Below are 23,171 nucleotides of genomic sequence, written 5' to 3'. Positions count from 1 at the left end.
CTCAGGTCTCCTGCATTGCAGGAGGATTCTTTATCATCTGATCCACCCTGGAAGCCCTCAGGGGTTACACTGGGCCCACTCAAACAATCTAAGATAATCACCATATCTCAAAATTCTTAACTTAATCACATCTGCAAAGTCCTTTTTTTTCAAATAAGACAATCACAGGTCCCAGGAATTAAGATAGGAGTATTTATGAAGGGACTACTATTCTGTCTATGGTAAAAGTTTACACTTTTCTTACTCCTTTAGTGTGGAGTGTCAGAAATGAGCAAAGCAAAGAGTATGTGTTCAATCACCTTGTTTGATCAGGAGCCCAAATAGTATGCGTACTGTTTCCAATCCCTGGGCTTCTTCTCAAATCTTTTTTCAAATAGATAAAAATAACAGATAGGAATAATAATAGAAATAACCAAATATCATTGAAGCCTTTAATCTATACATGAGATTAGAACAGCCTTCAGAAATTTTTCATGAATCATGAGTGTCACTGTTTGGAAGAGAATCTGGCAGAGTAGAAATGGGAAGAAAATGAATAAAAGTGGAAAACAGAACAAATGAGTGGGGAAAAACATTTTTTGAAGGAGGTGCTTACAAGATTATGAACTATGCTTGACACTCAGTAATATGGGTGCTAACCACAGACTAACAGACAAGAATCAAAGATGAGAACAGAAAGGTCACATATGAAAAAAAGAAAGCTAAATTTAGAATTGGAATTTCTAAATTCAAACCCCAATTCTCAAACTTACAGTCTGATCTTCTGCAAGTCAATCAGGTGTCTTGGTTGTACAGCTGAAGCTGAAATCCAAAAAAGTTATATCAATTTAAATTAACAGACATATATGAAAGACTTCAGGGAGCCATCCATCACATTGCAGTTGGATGTTAGTTGAATCTAAAGCAGAAATTGGCACGAATTGAAAACTATCATTATGGCAAAGCAATGATAACATAAGAACCCAACAGCTGGAAGGCAGACTAAAAGAAAATTTTCTTTCCTATTTCTAAAACAATGGACTTAAAAAAAGAAATAAAGAAAAAGATGGACTAGTCTAGCCATAAGAAAATTCACCTTAATGCATGGGTATCATTGCAGATATTCTATAGAAATACCACTTTTACTCATTATTTTTTTTACTGAACTCCTTCAATGTGCCAAACACCATGCTAGGTATAAAGTATATAGCTGTGAATAAGGCAGATGCAATCACTGCCCTCACAGAGGTTACAGTCTAACAGGGAACCAGACAGTTAAACAAAAAATGGCAAGTAAGTGTGATAGGTGATTAAATGGGAACCAAAACATGGAATTCAGGTAGTGAAATCAGACTAGGGTGCAAGTCTGAGGTAGGGGGTTAAGCACCATGCTCAGAGTTCATGACATACCCTTCAGAGCTCAGCTACACAGCAGGAATGAGCAAAGCAAAGATGAAAGGGGACGGTTAGGCAGAGGGTGCCAGGGAGCCGACTCCTTCACCTAGGAAGGCTGACAAGGTATTTTGGAAGTTTTTTAGCCTAATTCTTGTGTCATGTATGAAATGGTGACAGGACCGATACGAGAGGAAAGTGCTTGTATTACTATGATGCTATCGGAATGATAGACTCACCCTCATGGAATAATTACTTTGCTTTCTTCTCAAAGTAAATTCCCTCCCCTACTTCTCATCCTACAACCAGGCAGGTGAGAACAGCGGCTCTGGAATCAGGTTGCCAGCTTGGGTTCACATTCTCACTCTTGCCACTTGCTAGCTCTAAGACCTTGGAGACGCTATTTTCTTCATCCCTTCATGCTTCAGCTTACTTATGTACAAAATGCTCCTAATGTTACAATTTTCCTCATTAAGTTATTATGAGGATTAGGTTAGTTAATAAGTCAAAAGTGTTTAAAACAGTGCCCGGCACAAAGTAAGAACTTATCTTCACTTATTGCTGCTACCAGTTTTATTTGCCAACCACTGGCCTTTTGTAATTTCCAGGAGGATAAGAGGTCAGTTGATTTTGTTTACATGGCATTGCTTTCAGTCACAAGGAAGACAAGAATGCAGCAGGACTACTAGCTTACCAACTGGTCCTCAAAATAGAAATAAGAAGCAACCAGAATCTTGCTGATCAGTTCTTCAGTTCTGACTCTGAATGTGGGAAGATCAGAAAGCTTCAAAGAGGTCTTCATCTCTTTCAGGTTATATAGAACTAAGACAGAGATGGCAGGGAGTGTGACCATGCTGAAATCAGGTCCCACAAGAAGGCAGTACTTTGGTGGATTCCTATGATTCAGGCTGTAATACAGAAACAATATTTATAGATGCATTTAGAGATTATCAAGCTAAGGGAGACCTGTTTATGCAAACCAATGCCAGGAGATTAAGTCCAGAATTTCAACTGCATCCACTCATCAAACATTTGAGTGCCAGCTATGTATAAAATACTGTTCTAAATGTTAAGAATATAGCAATCAAAAAAAGAGACAAAAGTCCCTGCAAACATATTAAATGAGCTAAGTATATGTCATGCCAGAAAGTGACAGGTGCCATGGAGAATAATAAAGTATCAAAAGGAGACAGAGAGAGCAAAAGAGCAAAGAGAGAGGTGGGGTGTGGGGTGAACAATTTTCATCAGAGTAATAAGGGAAGGCCTCACGGAAATGGGGATGTTTAAGCAAAGACCTGAGGAGGTGAGAAGGACATGGAAACGTCTCAAAGGAGCATCCTGACCAGAAAGAACAGCAAATTTGAGTCCCTGAGGAGAGTGTGTCCAAACTGCTGAGTAACAGCAAGGTGGTCAATGGGCCTGAGCAGTGAAAGGTAGTGGGAAAAGAGCAGGAAGTGGATCAGAAAGGAAATGGGGTCTTGTAGGCCTAACTGTAAGAATCACAGCCTTTTCTGAGCAACATGGGAGCTACTAGATAGCTTTGAACAGAATCATAGCTTAAAAGGATCACCCTGGCTGCTGGGCTGAGAAGAGAATGAAGGCTAATGGAGGTAACAGCAGCTTGGACCAAGGTGGTATCAGTGGAGATGGGAGAATTAGTCACATATTTTCAAGAGACAGCAGTAGGATTTGATGACAGATTGGATGTGGGGTGTAAAAGAGTTGCTGAGTTGGCCTCAGCAGTGGAAATGATGGAGTTGCCATGGACTGAGACAGAGAAGGTTGTAAGTATAGGAGGTTTTTGAGCAGAGGAGAGATCAGGAGTTTAGTTTTAGATATAATAAAATGGAGAGGTCTATTAAACATCCAAGGCTTCCCTGGTAGCTCAGCTGGTAAAGAATCCACCTGCAATGCAGGAGATCCCAGTTTGATTCCTGGGTCAGGAAGATCCACTGGAGAGAGGATAGGCTACCTAGTCCAGCATTCTGGCCTGGAGAATTCCATGGACTGTACAGACAGCCCATGGGGTTGCAAAGAGTCAGACATGACTGAGCGACTCTCACTTTTCAGAGGTCTATTAAATATCCTAGGATACACAAGGCCTAATCTGAGACTAGGGAGTTGTGAGCATATTTATAATATCTGATGCTGTAAGACTGAATGAGGTACTGAGGGAAAGAGCATGAAACAGAAGAGGTGCAAAGTCAGAGACCCGGGACACTCCAATAGTAAGAGGTCAGTGAGCAAAAGAGATTGAGAACAATGACTAGCAGTGGATTATGAATATCAGGAGGGTAAAGTGCCCTGTAACACTGAAGAAACAAGTGTAACAAGTGAAGCTACATGGGAGGTTGTGATCAACTGTGTCAAACGCTGTTGATAAGTCGAATGAAAAGACTGAGAACAGGCCATTGGATTAAGTAACATGGAGAGCAGTTTTGGTGGAATTCTGGGGGCAAGAGTTAGTTGGAGTGGATTTAACAGAAAATGTGAGAAAGGAATTGGGATGGTAAATGCAGAACTCTTTCAGGGATATTCATTGTAAAGAGGCAAAAAAAGGGGGGGGGGGACAGTAGCTAGAGGAGAAAGTAGAAATAGAGTTTTGTTGTTGTTATTGTTGAAGATTAATTTTAAGAAGCAAAATATTAATTTACATTGTTTTTCAGTTGCTAAGCCAAGTCTGACTTTTTGTGACCTCATAAACTGCAGCATGCCAGGGTTCTCTGTCCATCACTATCTCCCTGACTTTCTTCAAACTCATGCCCATTGAGTCAGTGATGCCATCCAACCGTCTCATCCTCTGTTACCCCCTTCTCCACTTGCCCTCAATTTTTCCCAGCATCAGGGTCTTTATCAATGAATAAGTCAGCTCTTGGAATTAGGTGGCCAAAGTACTGGAGCTTCAGCTTCAGCATCAGTCCTTCCAATCTACCATATCTAACTTATGCAGGGAACTATAACTAGTAAACGGAACACAAATAGATGTAACTGATCAGTGCTTTCTCCTCTCTGTTGGAAAACTATTGGGAAAGTCCAATTAAAGTCATAAGACTAATTCATGGGCACAGACAATAGCTCCACCTTACACTGTTTCCAATTATGAACTGCTAAGTAGATCAGATGCTTTAATCAGCTGAGCAGGGTACCTCTCCTGTGACCAGTGCTGGAGAAACTCTAACCATTCATTCATTCCTTCATTCAAGAAACACTACTGAGGGCCTGTTATATGCCAATTACTAGGGATACAAGTCCAGCAAAACATAACATTGCCTTTAGGAAGTTCATGGTTCAATAAAGGATACAGACAAGCAAGGAAATCAAACCAGTCAATCCTGAAGGAAATTAACTCTGAATAGTCATTGGAAGGATTGATGCTGAAGCTCCAATACTTTGGCACCTGATTCGAAGAGTCAACTCACAGGAAAAGATCCTGATGCCTGGAAAGACTGAAGGCCAAAGGAGAAGGGGTGGCAGAGGATGAGATGATTAGATATGTAATGTTAGATGTTTAGATATGTTAGAACCATTTAGTGACTGAACCGCAAGCAAATAAATAGTTCTCATATAATGGTAAAAGAGGTATGTGTACATACGAGACAAAATTTGAATTAAAATAGTTAACAGCTTAGTATGGGGACATCTAGGTCATTTCCTTTTTCTGTTATAGATGGGCTTCCCTGGTGGCTCACAAATCCACCTACCAATGCAGGAAACATGGGTTCAATCTCTGGGTCAGGAAGATCTTCTGGAGAAGGCCATGGCAACTCACTCCAGTATTCTTGCCTGGGAAATTCCATGGACAGAGAAGCCTGGAGGACTGTAGTTCATATGGTCACAAAAGAGTCAGACTAAACCACAACAATGGTTCAAGTGTTTGAGATACATTAGTGAACAAAACAAAGCGACTCCTATTTAGAATGTGCATATTAGCAGGGGAACCAGTAAACAATGAACATAAAAAGTAGTAAAACACACAGTATATCTGAAGATAATGACTGCTATAGGGAAAAATAGGGGCGGCTGAGGTAGGTGTCAAATTGTAATTTTAAATAGTATGAGCAAGGCCTCAGTGAGAAAGTGAAGGAGGTGAAGGAGTCAGCTATCTTCAAATTTGGAAAAAACATTGTAAGTACTGAAACAGACCCAAAGTGCTAAGGTAGAAGCGTAGCTGGTGTGTGGCAGTGGGAGAAGTAGGGAAACTTCTTAAGAAGCAATTGCAGTAATCCAGGCAAGAGATGAAGGTATTGCAGATCCACGTCACCTGCACCTGCAGAGGAGGTAGTAGTCAGTTTTTGGATGTATTTTGAAGGTACAGCCAATAGAATTACCTACAAGAATAGATGTGGAATAAGAGAGAAAAGAAGGTATTAAGAATCATCCCAAGATTTCTAACCTCAGCAACTAAGATGGAAAATGCTGCAGGTGCAGATGTGATGGGGGAAATCAGCTCAGTGTTGGACAGATTCAGCTTGAGATGTCTATTAGACACCTCTATAGGACCTAGGATCCTCTTGGCCTTCTTGCTTGTGGGACAATTTGCAACTTATTTTGTCCCTATTGCCATGGCCACCCAACCTCAGGCAGTAACCACCCAATAGTGCTTTGCCTCATGCTCAGGCCACACATCTCACACAAAGGTCTGCCTGGTGCCCACACAAAACCTAAGTGTGCACATGTTCCAGAGGAGGGTAGTGTTAGCATCTTCTGACTGAATCTTAACCTTCTCTCCTGACTCCCTTCTTTTCGCTACCCTCATTTCCCCAGGACTGTACTCCCTAGTAAGATAAGAGCACAGAAGCCTCTATTTCTGGGAGAACCAAGGCTAAGACAACATGCTAAGACAACAGTGAAGGCATGAATGGATAGCTGTTTAAATGAGTCTGGAGTTTGGGAGAGTGATTTGGGGAAAAGATATAATTTTGAGAGTTAATCAGCATGGGCATTGTATTTACAATCACAAGGCAGGATGAAGGCATAAAGGAGTGAACAAAAAAGATAAATAACAGATGTTGGAGAAGTTGAAGATTTTATTCTAGTATCTTTGAAAGCAGTATCTTTGAGAGCAGAAACAACCTTTTCTTCATGGCTATAGCTCCAGTTTTGTAGTACAGGGCACAAAGTAGGTGCTCAACAGGTATTTTTAGAATAAACAAAATAGGTCACCATGGCCCTCGGGTTAGGTAGAAAAACTAAGTCACGAGAGATGATGAACTAAAACAGGCAGGGTTCATGGAACTTGAGTTCACAGTGAGGGTAAAAATTAGGTTCAACAGCGGAAGCAAGAGAGTAAAATAACAGGAAAAGGAAGTGGTGGTTAGAAAAAAAGTGCTCAGATACCACTTTCTCCTTGAAGCCTTTTACAATCATCTCATGAGACCTTTCCCCTTTTCCATCTCATCTACTTTATATGAAGTCCACTTGCACCCATGTACTCTTACTCTTCTCTTTCATCTCCCCAACATTAACCCTGTTTTCCAACTGAAAAATTAAGTAAAAAATAGGAGTAGCTTTTAAGTCCCAGAGATAAAAATGAATGCTAAAGTTGGATGATTCTAGTTCATTTCTATGGTTTATGGATATGCAAATACATGAACTTAGAAGACTACATTTCAAATCTGAAGCATATCCAAAGTGTTTAGCAAAATAACATGCATTTGAATGACTGGATGACTGAATGAAAAAGTGAATTAATGAGGTCAGGTAAGAACAGAGGTCAGGGGAGCCAACATCAAGGACAAAATATGACTAAATGACTGTTGGAGGCTCACTGATCTGACCATAGGGCAAAGGTGGATCAAGCAAGTGGACCTGCAGTTTAAAAAGCACTGAGGAAGCTAGCAAAGCAACCAAGACATGAAGAGGTAGGGCCTAAGTGAGCTCACAGTGCAAACAGAAAAGGAGAATGTAGAGAAATTTTAAAATTAAAAATTACCATATTTGGTGAGTGCTAAGTATAGGCTATGAGTAACTCTTTATGATCCCATGGACTGTAGCCTGCCAGGCTTCTCTGTCCTTGGGCTTCTCCAGGCAAGAATACTGGAGTGGGCAGCCATTCCTTTCTCCAAGGGATCTTCTGGACCCAGGGATCGAACCCAGGTCTCCTGCATTGCAAGCAGACACTTTACCATCTGAGCCACCTGGGAATTCCTAAATAATTCCAATATTCTGGTATCATGTATAGGGCCAGGGTAAGAAGAGCAAGGAGATAAGCTACATTTTGAAAGTGTATTTGACACAAAGATGAGATATATAAATAAATCTAATAATGGGAAACATTTTAATTGACACTTGTTACATGTCATTGTGCCAAGCACAACTTTCCATGAATGATCTCATTTAATTATCATAAGAACACTATGATGTAGTAGCTACTATCATCTTCACTTCACAGATGGGAAAACTGAGGTGCACGAGGGAAGACCATGCCCAAAGTCACACAGCTGAACCAGGGTTTGAACCCTAAAACATTTAGAAATTTTGCCATGACCACAGAGATATTATTTGTTCAATAAATAACGAACACCGCTGCATTGTGCTGAGGATGGGAGAGAAATTCTGGTGGTAAACAAGGCGCACTTGGTCACTACCTGCACAGACTTACATGAACAGTAAACAAATAATTCCAAGAATCATGAATCAGGAAAGTGCTAAGTTACAGTTAGGTAGGAGAAGTGGGTGACAGCAAAGAATTTCAAGGAAAGGGAATAGCATGTATAAATACCTTGAGGTGAGAACCTACAGTAGAGAACAAGAGAAAAGAGCCTTGAAAAATAAAAGACTAACATGGCTGGAGTGCAGATAGCTAGAGAAATCACTGGGGAGGCTGAGAACACAAGCCTGGATAACAGAGGGCCTGGCCTTTATGATAAGGACTCAGATTGTGTTCAGTAAACAAAGGGAAGGACTTAAGGAATTCAATCAGGGTAGCGACTTGATCAGATTTGTATTTGTTAAAAATTACTCTGGCTGGAGCGGGGAGCAGTGCAGAAGAGTAGAAAAAAAAAAAAATTACTCTGGCTACAGTATGGCAAATGGATTGGAAGGAGCCAAGACCAGTTTTGTAGGACCTAGCTGGCAGTTACTGCAGAACTTCCAGCAAGAGGTGAAGTTAGCTTCCAGTGGGATGGAAAAGTGGTCATTAAGAACAGAGAGAAGCCACAAATCCTATTTTTTCAAGGCAGGTCTAGGGGATTCTAATGTGTGTTGGAGGTGTCTTAGGTTTCTGAACTGAGTAGATGAATAGCATTTCCTTTACTGAACCAAGGGCTATAGGAAGAGGGGTTTGGCACACCCAAGTCATCCAGATGAAAGTGCAGCAAAGGCACTTGGAAATATGAATCTAGAGTTCAAGAGCAAGATCTAGGCTTGAGCTTTGAGCTGGAGTCTTTGGCGTATGGTATCTGAAGGGAACAGAAGAGGATGAGACCACCTAGCAAAGCGCATAGGTGGGACTCCAGAAGCGGGTGAAGCTCAACAGGATTCCAGTATTTAACAGTTGGCTAAAGGAGGAGAAGCGGGTTGTTAAAGAACAACCAGAGAGTTAAGAGGAAAACAAGAGCGGAAGACAAGAGCATATGTGGATAAGGGTGTGGGTAACAGTGTAAGATGCCAGAACAAGGTCTTGTAAGCAGAGGCCTGAAGCCTGTCTGTGACAATTCAGAGCTGCTCCAGGTGCGTGTTAAGAACAGAAACTAGACTAGAGAGGGCTGAGGGGTGAGTCATGAGAGAATGTCTACGTGGAGATGGAGAGGGACTTAAAGACAGAAATCTAGATGTTAAGAGACTTGGTGGTGGTTTAGTTCCTAAGTCGCAACCTACTCTTGTGACCCCATGGACTGTAGCCTGCCGGGTTTCTGCCCATGGGATTATCCAGGCAAGAGTACTAGAGCGGGCTGCCATTTCCTTTTCCAGGGGAGAGAGACTTAAGGCTGTTCAAAATACTAGACAGAAACGCCGGTAGCGGAAGAAAGTTGAAAATAACGGAAGGAAAGGAGGTTATTCTTCAGCCGAAAGAGAAAGCAGGAGGACATCTACAGTACTAGGCTAGAGCACGGGACGAGGGAACTCTTTCAACAGGAAGTCAGTATGAGGCGGAGCTGACTTGGACCCTCTCCGCTTCATAAGACACAATTGCGGTTAAGTGTGCCTGCTAAGTTGCTTCACTCGAGTCCGACTCTTTGCAAGCCCATGGACTCGTTGCCCGCCAGGCTCCTCTATCCATGGGATTCTCCAGGCAAGAATATTGGAGTGGGTTGCCATTTCCTTCTTCAGAGCTTTAAGCGACTGAAAGTGAATTACAACAGACCTGAAAGCCCGGGAGAGAGCACTGCCGAGTTAAATAAAACGGATAATGATAAAGTCAGCATTGACTCTCGGGTGACCTCTGAGGGGGCAAGACCAGCTGCTTCCAGGCAACGGATGTCGCACTGGGGGTTCGGATGGGGAAGTAGATGAAGAAAAGGGGGCAGCGGCTGCAGTAGAAACCTGGCTGTGAAAAAGAAAGCAATACAGGATGGTTCCCCCACCCCCACCCCCCAAAAGGCGGGCAGGTAGGGGGCGATTAGGGGAAGACATTTCTAAAGTGCAAAAAAGCAACCTCGGTCAGGGCAGGGCAGGGCTCGGAGGCCCAAGGTGTGCCCCACGGATCTGGCCGTCCTCGCTGCCCGGCTAAACTCCGCCAGCTACCCGGAGTCCCAAGGCCTCCGTCCCCCGAAATTGAATGGTCCCACCGGCGGCCGCCAGGTTTCTCTGCGGATTCTCGGAGCGAAGCCTCCCGGCCTGCCCAAAAAGGCGGAAAACCCTTCCCACAGTGGCCCACGACGCCCCCGGGCCGCGCCGGCGCCGCGCCGAGGCCTAGCGTCCCAGCGTCCCGCCCAGGCCTCGGGAAACCGCAGAGCTGCAGCAAGCCTTCCTCCCCGGCTCCGCCGGGCTTCCGCGCTCAGCCGGGGCCCCGACCCGGTGGCGCGTCTTTCTGGTCCCGGCAGCTTTTGAAAGTTCCCGGGGCCGGCGGCGCTCTGGGGCCCAGGCCCGTGACGCTGCAGCCGCCCTAGAGCCCGCCGCTTACAGCCGCAAGGGCAGCCCGCACCGGGGGTTTCCATCGAACCGTCCACACCCCTCGGGAATTCCCCACCACGCCACACACAAACCCCAATTCTTCCTGCAAATTTCCGCGCCGGTTTTAAACCGTCGATACGCGGCCAGAGCAGCGGGGGTGCTTATAGCCCCCCACCTCCCCACCTCCCCACCCCCGGGTCCCAGCCCACCGCCGCTTTCCCTCTCCCGGAGGAACCCCTCCGCCGCGCCCGAAGGAACTCGAAGGTCTTCGGCAACTTCCGCCTTCAGCGCGGAGGGCGGGGCAGCTCGAGCTCCTCCCGACCGAGCTCGGCTGTTTCCGTGCGCGGCCGCTGCGCACTCGGCACTGGGCGGCGCTGGCTGGCTCCCTGGCTGCGAGTCCTCAGTCGGCGGCGGCTGCTGCTGCCTGTGGCCCGGGCGGCTGGGAGAAGCGGAGTGTTGGTGAGTGACGCGGCGGAGGTGTAGTTTGACGCGGTGTGTTACGTGGGGGAGAGAATAAAACTCCAGCGAGATCCGGGCCGCGAACGAAAGCAGTGACGGAGGAGCTTGTACCACCGGTAAGAGGAGCAGGAGGAGGAGGCAGGAGCCGGAGAGAGCCGGGGGGACGGAGGGGGGACGGGGAGGCGCCGGACACCCGCGCTCGGGGCCTTCCCCTCGCAGGAGGGGCCGCGGTAAAGATGGAGCCTCCGCCCGAGCCCCACACCATCGCCGCCGCTCGCAGCGAACAAAGAATAATGGCGGCGGACTGGAGCCAGCGGCGGCCGGGGCGGCAGCGACTCTGCCTGCAGCCAGCGGCGGCGCTCATGGCGGGGGGCGGCGGGGCGGCGGGCGGGGTGGGAGCCGGCGGCCGGGGGTGTGTGCGGGCGGGCGGCCGGCCGCGGCGAGCTGGCGCCCGCGTTCCCGCCGCCGCCGCCGGGCCGGGCCGGGCGCGGAGCCGGGAGCCCGGAGCCGCCCCGGGGGAGGCCGCCCGCCGGCCGGGCCGGCTCTACCCCCTGCGCCGCCTGCCCGGCCCCCGCCGACAGTCTCGCCCCCCGACCCGGCCCGCAGTCCGTCGGGGTAGCGCCGCCGGGGTGCCCGCGGGGGGTGGAGGAGGAAGAAGGCGACAGTTGAGGGCAGAGGAGGTGAAGGTGCCTGCCTTCCCGGTAGCCTCCGTGTCTGCCATGCCCGCCTAGCGAGGGGAAGCGGTGCTCCGTCTGACCTACTCTCCTCTCCTCTCTTTGTGCAATAAAGTTCGAAACCCAAGGTTTTCCTCTCGTCCTGTATTTTATTCACGCCCTTTCCCCCCGCTCCCGCCCCATTGGGAAAATGCTGTTTTCTCTGCTTTTCTGCTTACATGAGGTAATGAGAACTCGCGCTTTTTAAAATAATTTTTTGACTCTTTCCCTCACCCTCTTTTTTTTTTTTTTTTCCTTCTAAATCAGTAGTCATGGAAATGCATTCTTTGGGGGAGGAAAGGGGTGCTAAGAAAAATATATTTGTAATTAAAAAAAAAAAAACCTATTGGGATCTTGTAAAAGGGAAGCTGATGGTTGAAAACAGTTTCGGTTTTAACCCTTTTCAATAAGGTAATCACTTGAGAGCGATCATTCTGAAACACTTCGTTGAAACGAGCATTAGCGACGTACTTTTGTTTCACATCACCTTGGCGGGGGGCAGCCGTGGTGTTGGGTCCTTTGGCTCTCCCCTCGCACCCCGACCATATTTCTCACATCTTTCTTAAATACGAGATTGGTTAACCCTAAATCTAAAAATAGCCATTTAAAAGTATCCATTATTTTCCTCGCCCGTAGTAGGCAACCCTAGCCCCAGACCCACAATAATTTAAGTCACAAAGTTTATTTTTTCTTTTCCTGTTGGGGAAAAGGGACAGCAGAAAAATCATTGACACATCAAAAATTAAAAGACAGTTTTTAAAGGACCATGGGATGTGACCTATTTAAGTTTGTCTTACCTTCTTCAGAACTTAAAATTTCATGCAAGCGTTAGCTTTCATCAGTTCTGCCTTGTAAAGGTTTAGTATAAAATACTTCTGGTTGCCAGTTGTTGAAATCTTTTACATTCATTTCCTGATTTAAAAATAAAGCCAAAACGGTTATTTTAGGTGATGCAAAAGGTTGTTTTTAAAATACTTCCCTGTCTCATGGTATGATAGAATGGTGATTGATACAAGGTTTCTTGTTAGGAATAAATAGTAGAAGCACAATCTTCTGATTTTCTTTATCCAAGTCACTTTTCCAAAACCTCCTTACTGTATTACTAGTATTAAAAAAAAAACAAACACACATTAGCCATTTTTCATTGCCAAGAAATTTAATTAAGAAGATGAACTAAAGAGTATTTTTCCGTTAAGAGTTGGGAAGATGATTTTATTTCCAAAAACTGAGGAAATGATGGTCTTGATGTTGCCATAGATTATTGTTTTTCCTTAAGGATTTTCTGCAGACCAATATAAGTTGAATAGAATTCTTTTCCCTTACAGATACTATCTGACAATGACTCTTCCTTTGTTGATTTTTTTTTAAAAAGTTATATGATAGTTTTTTTCTTTTATTCAAAAGGTTTTTTTAATTTTTTAATTAAAAATTCATAATCTAATTCTTACCAGTCTCAGGTGAAACTTTGTAAACTTTTGTATTATTAATATTTGAATATTCATTTGTAATATGTTACTAAGTTATATTTCTACCCCCTCCCAGGGATCAGCAGAAATTACAGTTAAATCTGCTTGAACCTTTTTTTAATGAATGTGTATTCAGAAAGCCAGTGAGTCTTTGATAGAAATTAACTGAAAACTATTAAAAAGCATTTCTGATGGAATATAAAACTCCAGTGTAACTCCTTTTGAATCATTTTTTTTTTCCTCCCCCACAAAAGAGCCTAAGGAAACTTATTCATAAAATGGCTCCTTTTTCTGCTTTCTGAAATTCATTTTCATGATTAGATCTGATTAATAGACATTTTTGTTTCTTCATAGAGACGTACCTTTATTTTTCATTCTAAGACACCGAGTTTTATTTTGGGGGATATAATATGGCTACAGTAAAACCAGGTATATATCCCTTGCTTCACCTCATTTTAAAAATTATTTTCCTTTATTTACACAGTAGAAAAAAATTCTTGTAATCTTAACGCTTACAGTTTATCAGTGAAATTTGTAATTTCATTTATTCTATAAATGTCTTATCAGGCATGGTTATGTGGACTTGTTTATAGCCAGCCTGTGACATAATCTTACAAGCATATCTTTCTTGATACATAGTGTCACTTCAAGAGATGGCTTCTTTATTGACTAGTTAGAGCTCAAATCTGAGTTTAAGGATATAGTAGTCAGAGAATGGGAAAAAGAAAATGAAAGGGTTTTTTTGTTCTTCTTACTCAGGTATGAACACATTTCTACATTATCATTTGAGACACACTTTATGGTACTTCAAATAACAGTTAGCATTTACTGTGGTAGAGAATCTAGTTAATGGAAAGCATTGGGTTTGGGAATCACGGGCCAGTTTGAATCCTGCTGTTGCCACTATTCTGTGCCTACCCTCAAGGAATTTTGTGACCTACAAGAAGTTTCTTTGTTTCTTTATCTGTTAGAATAATGCCAGCTACTTTTAGTGTTGTCAGGTAATTATAAAATACTTCCTTGGGGATTCAGTTTATTTTTATGTTTTATTTTAACTTCTAGCTGTGGAACCTTGGGCAGATTTCTTCTCTATACTCATTTTGCTTGATCTTAAGTATACAGCATCTAACTCAGACACATGTGGGAATTAAATGAGTTAGTACATATTAAACACTAGGCATGTCACAAGTGGTCAACAAATGTTTCCTGTTATGTTTTAAATTATTCATCATTATTATTGTTACTGTGTTTTAATTCACTAGGCCAGAAGCTGCAGCAAATCCAAAGATGGATTACACTGTCATATCTCTCTACCCTCAAGGAACTATTGGGGACATGATGACTAATAAGGCAGAATATATGCCATAAGAAAGCAGTCAAAAGGAAAGAGAGATCACACTTGATGAAGATGGAAGAAAAGAGGATTATATTTTTTATTTCCAATTTTATTTTTTAACAAGTAATTCTTTTAGATAGTCCATAATTCAAAACACATAAAATGTAATGCAGCAGATGGTCATGGTTTTTGCCCCCACCCTCCAATCACCCAAGTGTTACCAATTTCTCTTTTGTCTTTTCAGAGGTACTCTATCCATATACAAACCAGTATGTATGTGCTCTCTGCCCCATCCCCCTTTATATACGAATGGTAGTATACTGTGTACACTCCTATATCTTCCAGTTTTCACTTAACATGGCTTAGCATTTGGGTTGTGTCAGTACATAAAGACCTTCATTCTTTTCATTATCAGGCACTTCATCATCTGAATATACCTTTGTTTATTGACCAGTTGGTGTGTTGATTTTATTTTTAGCTCTCATGGCTTTTTCAAGTAAGGAAATTTGTCATTATGCCTTTATTTCTTTAAATGAAAGATTTCATATGAATGAGAGCAGTTTGTGATAGGAAGTTATTGAAACTCCCTCGATTATCTTTAGTTTCAGTTTTAAGTTTAAGTAAAATGTTCGAGATGTACATGAATAGGGAAGCAAGCTGTATAAGAGTTAACTCTCAAAGTAAATTTAGTCTGTATTTAACTCCTTTGTTGTGGTTCTTATAGCCCTAAACAGCCTCTCTTTTATTATTTCAGCCAATAAAAGTCTATAGTTTTCTCTTTAAATGAGAAAGAACATCTTATGTAGTCCAGACCTTTTTTTAAGTAGACCATTCTCATGGGATGCGATTACCCAGTAATCTTGATTACTGTACTGGCTTTCTCGGAGTTAATTTTTTACACACTCATTAACTTATTTTTTTGACGATTTTCTAATTTTTCTTAGTGTAGTTATCAGTGAGTTTTATATTTGATACCTAAATAGTTTCACCTATATGATTGTTTACTGAGACTTTACTTCTTAGATGAATTTTTTTTTCCTTTTACTGTGGAAGTCCTTGGCCAAGTTACTACTTGGCCCAAGTAATAACTCCTTCCAACTAGAGCACAAAAGAAAAGTTTCAATGCTCTCTTTTTCTTTTTTTCGACCTTCTAAGCAGCATTTAACTATTAATATATTTTAAATATACATCTGTTAGTATATTTATCTTTAAAATACACATGCTATAAGGTCTTTAAGTTGATTAAACTTAGAAAATGATAACTAATAATCTAGCAGCAGGGACTCAAAAAACTCCCTTATCTTTCAAAGAAACAAATCATTAAATGAAGCTGTTTTGGTGATCTCATTCTTTGTATGCTTAACTGGACAGATATATTAAAGCTTTTAATATAAGAATATTGTCTTACGGCTATTTTGAGGATTTACTAGTATTTTATATAAAGTACTAAACATGCTATTTTTACCCACTCAATGACTAAAATGTTTACAAAGCACTTACAGATTGGTAGGGGTCTGGGAGTGGATAACTGAAATCTGTAAAGACAGGAAAGTTTTCCTCTGGAACATATCTGGGGGCTACCAGGGAATTAAATGATTCCTCACAGTCTCATTGTATCAGTGAATTGCCTTTTGGGTTGGAGGTAAAGATCAAGAACTAAAACAACAAACTGATACTGTGAAAATGGTTACTTGTTTTCCTCTGCCAATTTAATAAATATGCTAACTCAGTCATTATATGTGGTTAGTCTTGGTCAACTTTTTGAAGTTATAAGAAGAAAGTGTGGTTCTAAATTTACACTGTCAAATCTGTAAATGTAGATTTTTGAGACATATTTGAAACATTTGTTTCTCTTCTGACTCAGTATGCTCACTTAGTATCTACAAACTCTGTCTTGTGTTGTTTTGCTTTGCATTTTTCTCCTTTCTTAGCTCTGCCAATCCTGATCCTGTATGATATGTTTCATTGTTTTACCTAGTTTTGCTTACATGTCTCCTCTTACCAGTAAGAAAATGGGCAAAGATTTCTGGTGTTAATTCCAGAAGATAAGTAGAAGACAGTATTTTACATAACCAGTGATGAAAAATTACCTTTAGGTATTTAATCAATTACATGAATCACAGCTTAAGAATAGTACCGCTTGTTAAACTTTTAAATACCTGAGTTGCTTTTCCTCAGGGTTGAGGTAAGATTATTAAAATTTAGTTTACCATAAGTGAAATGGGCTGTCTGAACAAATTCTTCCTGGTTGGATTTATCTAGAGTCTCTGAATAATCTATCACTCCTCAAGGTTTAGAGAGTAAGAGGTCTGAGGCATTGATGCCAAGGTTTTTCCTAAAGGAGAAAAGTAAATACATTTATTTGGGGAAGAGAATTAAGTGAGAAGTTAAAATAGCTAAGTAATGGCCTTGGTGTCTGTCTGAGTGGAGGATGGGTCTGAGAGTTTATACCCGTGGTATTAGAAAATGTCTTTACCAAAGATTAGTAAATCTTGGAAACTAAGATTTCTTTCTTTAAGTCTTTCTCTAATGAACTGGTTATGTGGGTTTGAATTTCTGGTTATTATTATATGACAGTATCTGTGTTAATTTGCTTCAGTCGTGTCTGACTTATCGTGACCCTATGGACTGTAGCCCACCAGGCTCCTCTGTCCATGGGATTCTCCAGGCAAGAGTATGACAGTATAGATGTAACTAAAAATGTTTGTAGTCTAAACAAAGCTGAGTAACAATTTTGAGGGTGGTTATCCCTTTTTGTGTAAGCCATTAGCAGTAGGAGATTCATGCATACCTTGTTTGTCATCATTGAATTGAAATTTATTGCTTGTTCTGAACTCTGTGCTCTTAAACGGGCATCATATTCTTAAAATACTTATTGTTTGCAGTTACTGCCATTTATCTATCTAGTCATTTATTCAGCGAACATTTATTGACCATCATCTTTCTCATAGTTGGTGAAATAGTCATAAGAAAATTTAATCAGGTATTTTTAGAGATATTAAATAAACCATTGTTCTAGTTGCTATAGAAGCCTGAGTATGTGGCTTTACTGCCCTCAAGGAATTTACAGTATAATGGAGATGACAGAAGCGAGTATAAGAAAAAAACGGTTTATATGTGGCAGAATGTCAGTTTTCACTGTCTTGAAGGACTGTTGAGTTTAGAAGAAAAGGTGTTCAGTGAGGAAACTTCTGTGAGAAAGACAGCACTCAAATTGCACACGGAAGAACTTGGGAGGTAAAAACGATGGAGGTATATTGTGGGCAGTGGCATGGATAAGAAAGTGAAGACTGGGAGCAGAGTGAACTTGACATTCACCTTTCTTGAGGTGGTGAAAGTGTCGTGTTAAATGTAAATCCACAGTATGAGGAGCCCTAAGTGTGAAGAGGGAAGCTTTAAATGTCATGTAAGAGGAGAAACAACATAAACAGAGGGCTGGTGTGTGAGAACAAGCTAGAGTGTAGGTAACCGGGCTCCACACCACCCGTCCCAGGCAACTGCTGAAGTCCCCGTGGCCGCTTTTTGTCTCCAGTGCTGAATTCTTCCAGTGCTTAGTTATGTTTGACTCCTTGTGGCCCCGTGAACTGTAGCCTGCCAGGGTGCTCTGTCCATGGGATTTCCCAGGCAAGAATACCAGAGTGGGTTGCCATTTCCTTTTCCAGGGGGATCTTCCCAACCCAGGGATCAAACTCACCTTTCCTGTGTCTCTCGCATTGCAGGTGGATTCTTTACCTGCTAAACCATTAGGGAAGCCTGTTCTGAACATTGCATATAAATGGATTCCGTTGTGATGAGCTTCTTTTACTTAACACAGTAAAACTGAATTTATCAGGACTTCATTACTTTCTGTTGCTAAATAATATTCCATTTTATAGATATGCAGTATTCATGAATTCATGGACATTTGGACCTTTGGGCCATTGTGAATAATGCTGCCATGAACATTCATTTATAACACATCTTGTCGTTTCTCTTGGGTTTATACCTAGGAGTGGAATTGCTGGCTTATATGGTAACTGTTTAACCATTTAGAGGAACTGCCAGACTTAAAAGTGGTACCCTGTTACATTCCCACTGGTAGTGTATAAGGGTTCAGATTTCTCTGTATCCTGAACACTTGTTTTTATTTTTCACTGTAGCCGTTTTAGTGGGTAAGAAGTAGTAGTATCTCATTGTGGTGTAGACTTGCATTTCCCTAACGGCTAATGCTGTCAAGCATCTTTTTGTGTACTTATTGGCCATTTGTATATCTTGGAAGAAGTGTCTGTTCAGATCCTTTGCCCATTTTTAAATTGGGTTATTTGTCTTATTATTGAGTTGTAATAGTTCTTTGTTATTCTAGATACAAGTTTCTTAACAGGTATATATGATTTATGAAATTTTCTTCTATGGATTGTCTTCACTTCTTGGCACGAAAGGTTTTAATTTTGACAATTTCCAATTCATCTTTTTCTTTCTTTCTTTCATTGCTTGCGCTTTTTGTTGTCATATCTTGGACATCATAAATTCTTAATTACTATAGACATTTTCTAAATATCTCTGAAAGCCACGACAAAAAGGACACCACTATTTAATGAAAAATATGACTACATCTACTAATACATATTTGAAATTACACCCCACTTGCTCTGGTCTTCTCTTTTATCCCGTGTCCAGATTCCTTAGTTTTGAGTACTGACCAAAAGAAGCAAAGGTAAATATCAAGAAATAGCAACTTTGAAACTAAGTTTAATTCAAATTTTTGAGAATTATTTGTTACTAGAGAATTTATTATGTTGTGTGGATGTAGTGTATCACTCATAAATTTAAATTCTCCTGTATTAGGGGAATTCACACTTAGCAGACTTTTACCATGGAGGCATCCCTGGTGTCTTAGGCATAAGCAGTCCGCCTACAGTGTAGAAGACATGGATTCCATCCCTAGGTCCAGAAGATCTCCTGGAGAAGAGAATGACTACCCACTCCAGTACTGTTGCCTGGATAATCCCATGGACAGAGGAGCCTGGCGGTCTACAATCCATGGGGTTGCAGAGAATTGGACACCACTGAGTGACTAACACACACACCATGGAGGCAGTACTAACTCCTTCGTTTTTTGCAGCTGACTAAACTGACCTCTGGAGAATTTAAATTTACATACTAGTAGAACATTTTCCCTGGGCAAGAAATAACAGTAAAGCATAGTCTTCGTCACTCTGAATATTAATAGCATTATCTCTTTGTGAAGAAAGTTTTGAAAGTTTAGCTTGATTGATGATTACTAAAATTTGTTGTTCCTCATCAATAGTTTTGGTTTATAAAAGTTCATTTACTTGAAGGAAGTATTGTAGCCAGTCTTGTAAAAATACTGATTTTGTTATTTCATTAATCAAGTCAGCATCAACAGAAAGGTTACCATAAATAGCCAGCTCTTGCTTTCCTTTTTTCCATAATTCATTGTTTTTCTATTGTTTCGAAACAGTTTATGGTTTGAAATGATTATTAACTAAATACTTGTTTGGAGGGAATTTATATGTAAACTGATGGTAGGGATTAGTTTATACTTGCCTAGCTCTTTGGTGAGTTTGTGAGTCCTTTGAGAGAAAGGGTTCTTGGCTGCTTTACACTATAGTCCCCATAGTTTTTGGCAGAACACTTAATTATGTAATGTGCACGAAAACTTATAATGAATGAATTCCTCTTGGAGGGTCACAAATTTGAAAAGCAGGATTAAAACCAACCCCCCTTGAGGTTTTGCACCAAGGGAGATTAAAACCAATCCTTCTTGAGGTTAGAGGAAGCTGACATATATGCATATGCTTAGACAATTAGGGGCTTCCCTGGGGCTCTGACGGTAAAGAATCTGCCTGCAATTCGAGAGAACCTGGGTTCCATCCCTGGGTAGAGAAGATCCCCTGGAGAAGGAGAGGAATGGCAACCCACTCCAGTATTCTTGCCTGGAGAATTCCATGGATGAGAAGCTTGGTGGGCCACGGTCCATGGGATCACAAATAGTTGGACACTTGTAATTGCTTAGACAGGTTACAGATTTATTTTTTAAAAGCCAAGGAAATTAGATTCGTTTTTTCATAGCTTAAAAAGAAAATTTTCTCCCTGGAGTCTAAATTAATTCTGATGGTTTACTAACACTTTTCACCTCTGAAACAGGAAAAATAGCATGAGACTATTAATCAAAGTGATTACCAGAAGTCACTACCAGGTTGATAAATAAAAGTACATTTACCTGAAATGCTGGACTTGATTCTTTCAGAATTAGAGATAAAAGATACCTAAATATGAAGTGAAGTGAGTCCTTATCAAAACTGTACATAAAGTCTACTGTGGTCTACATGTCATTTTTCATCTTTGTAGATTAACCATGGCTAGTTTTTAAGATATAGTTCAATATACCCTTGGTACTTTGAGTGCTTGAGATTTTTCTAGTAAGCCAAATATAATTAAAATGATTAGCATGTTGCTTAATAGTTTATGCAGTTCTACTGCCAGATATTTCTCCACTTTTTATAATATCGGAAGCTAGATGTGCATTGCCCTAAACAGTCTTGTAAAGTTCTTAGAAATCTCTTAACATCTTTAGTTCTCCATCTGTGAAGTCAGAGCTAAAGCCAGAATTGCTCTTATATATAAGAGTTCTGCCATATAACATGTACAGTGTTACTTCAGGAAAACTGATTTTCACTCCTTGTTGTCTAGTATGTAAATAATTTACAAAGAATAGCATTTTAAAATTTAGTTCAAAGCAGAACTGTTATAATCGTTAACTTTATACACTTTTTTTTAAACACTTGGACATTCATTTTTCCTTTCAATACAGTGATTTTCACATAGTCACTCAGGCTTTGTTGAGTAAATGGAGTAATGGGCTATAAATATTTAACCTTCAGGCATAACTTTTGTAGGTCCTTAACAGTGTTAGCCTTGAGCTAGTTTATGATGCAGAACTTGAAATTTGAAGACAGCTTCACTCTTTACTCAACACGGAAATTGCTCTTCTAAAAGGAATTACATGTAGGAGGTGCATAATGCTCTTTTCTCTTTTTAAAAAAAAAAAAAGGCAGCTTCAAAAATCTTAATTAGTAGAAACTTCATATATAGAATCTTATATAAGGTCACTTCTTTGAAAGGCTCAAGGTGGAAAAAGCTGTGAAAAGGGTATCAGATGGGTGTTTGGATAGAAAGAAGAATGGTAAGAGTTCCGTTGAATGTTGTTGTCTACAATATGCATAGTCATAGCTGCTGCTCTGCTAAGCAGCATTGCTTGTCTCTTGGTGACCAGATCTGTGAAGGCTTGTTTCAGAGCCATGGGTAGTCTTACCTGAAGGAAAACAAGGCAGATACATTGTGCAGTACTTAAAAAATAACAGTGACTGATCTGAGAAAGTACTAAAGCTTTCTTATTGAAAGATAGTATAGAATTAGTCACAATAGAATATGAGGATGGTTTATGTAAATCAAATAATAACTTTACTAATTCATTTCTGTTAAGTACTTCTTTTGAGGACAGTTTCTTACAGAGCATAATACATATTTTAAAGTAACATTAAAAATAGCATTCAAATACTGTGGTAATCAGAAAACTGCAATACATCATAACATGTAAATTTTGAACTTAGTTCAGCCCAATAAACAAATAAATTAGGGAATTAGTTTTAATAACATTGAAAAGATTCATTTTTGTTGTATATGGTGTTTTTTAGGTAGTGGTAGTTGAGTACTGGCGTTTACTATTAATAACTTATTAAAACATATAAACACATTTTCAGGCTTTTACTTTTGTCTCATGAATGATTAAATCTCATCAAATTCAGATCACATAGAATTAGTTTCAGATACAGCTTTTCTTCCCTTTCTCTAATACTAGACTATAGGCTAAAGTATGGATTTGTATTCCAGTTAAGGGAGAAAGATCTTGGTAGGATCATAGAGAAAACTGTTTCTGAAAATTATGTCAGAATTTACTTAGCTTGGTAAAGTTGCCAGGTGATTTTAGTTTTTCACATTGCCTATTCTGGTTCTTTCACTAAAAACGTATATATGTAACCTTAGTTTGTTAGGGTGTAATCAGTCTCTAATAAGGTTCTTATCGCTGGAGTTGATAAGTGTGTTGAGCGTGGAGTGTGCTTGTTGTGTGCATACGTACATACCTACACACATGTATACATACACATTACAACATCCAAATACGCTGTTTTCCTATCTGGTTTCAGTGAAAGTATGCTGAATTTAATACCAAATGACTCTTATTAGCATCAGAAACCTGAAGCATTAAATTTCCAGTATTGATTGCATACATCTCAGTTCTGCTTAATAGGGCATACAATGAAGATAAATGAAGTGTCTCAAGGTTAACAACCAAAAAGCATACAGGAGGGAAAAATAGAAAGCAGCAGTGCACCATGATCATTGACTCCTGGAACCTAGAGTCCTTTATGTAGCAGCTGAACATTTTGCTACTCTCTTTAATAAATTAATCACGTGGTGGTGGTTTAGTTGCTAAGTTGTGTCCAACTCTTGGAACCGCATGGACTATATAGCCCACCAGGCTCCTTTGTCCTTGGGATTCTCAAGGCAAGAATACTGGAATGGGTTGCCATTTCCTTCTCTGGGGGATCTTCCCAACCCAGGAATCAAGCCCAGGTCTCCTGAATTGTAGGCAGATTCTTTACCAACTGAGGTACAAGGGAAGCTCAAATTAATCATAACACTCAGAATATTAATCTTAGTCAAGACATATTAAAGGTGTACGAGTATGCTACCAAGGCTTTCAAACAG

The 23,171-nt window shown here is 40.7% G+C and overlaps 1 protein-coding gene across 5 annotated transcripts in view; it reads left to right on the top strand.

Moving 5' to 3' along the window:
- The first annotated feature begins 10,772 nt into the window (after positions 1 to 10,772).
- The window catches only part of CREB1 (cAMP responsive element binding protein 1), a 54,991-nt gene continuing 42,592 nt past the window's right edge, over positions 10,773 to 23,171 (top strand). Inside the window, exon 1 of one of the 5 annotated variants that reach the window (XM_061148896.1) lies at positions 10,773 to 10,884. The gene's annotated coding sequence lies outside the window, so the exon portion shown is untranslated. Of the gene's footprint in view, positions 11,001 to 23,171 lie in introns of all 5 variants that reach the window. The other 4 variants (XM_061148898.1, XM_061148899.1, XM_061148895.1 and 1 more) reach the window with 4 other exon arrangements.

The sequence above is a fragment of the Dama dama genome, chromosome 8 (assembly GCF_033118175.1).
Source record: "Dama dama isolate Ldn47 chromosome 8, ASM3311817v1, whole genome shotgun sequence".
In the NCBI taxonomy this organism is placed as follows: domain Eukaryota; kingdom Metazoa; phylum Chordata; class Mammalia; order Artiodactyla; family Cervidae; genus Dama; species Dama dama.
This window is presented reverse-complemented; position numbering and strand designations above follow the sequence as displayed.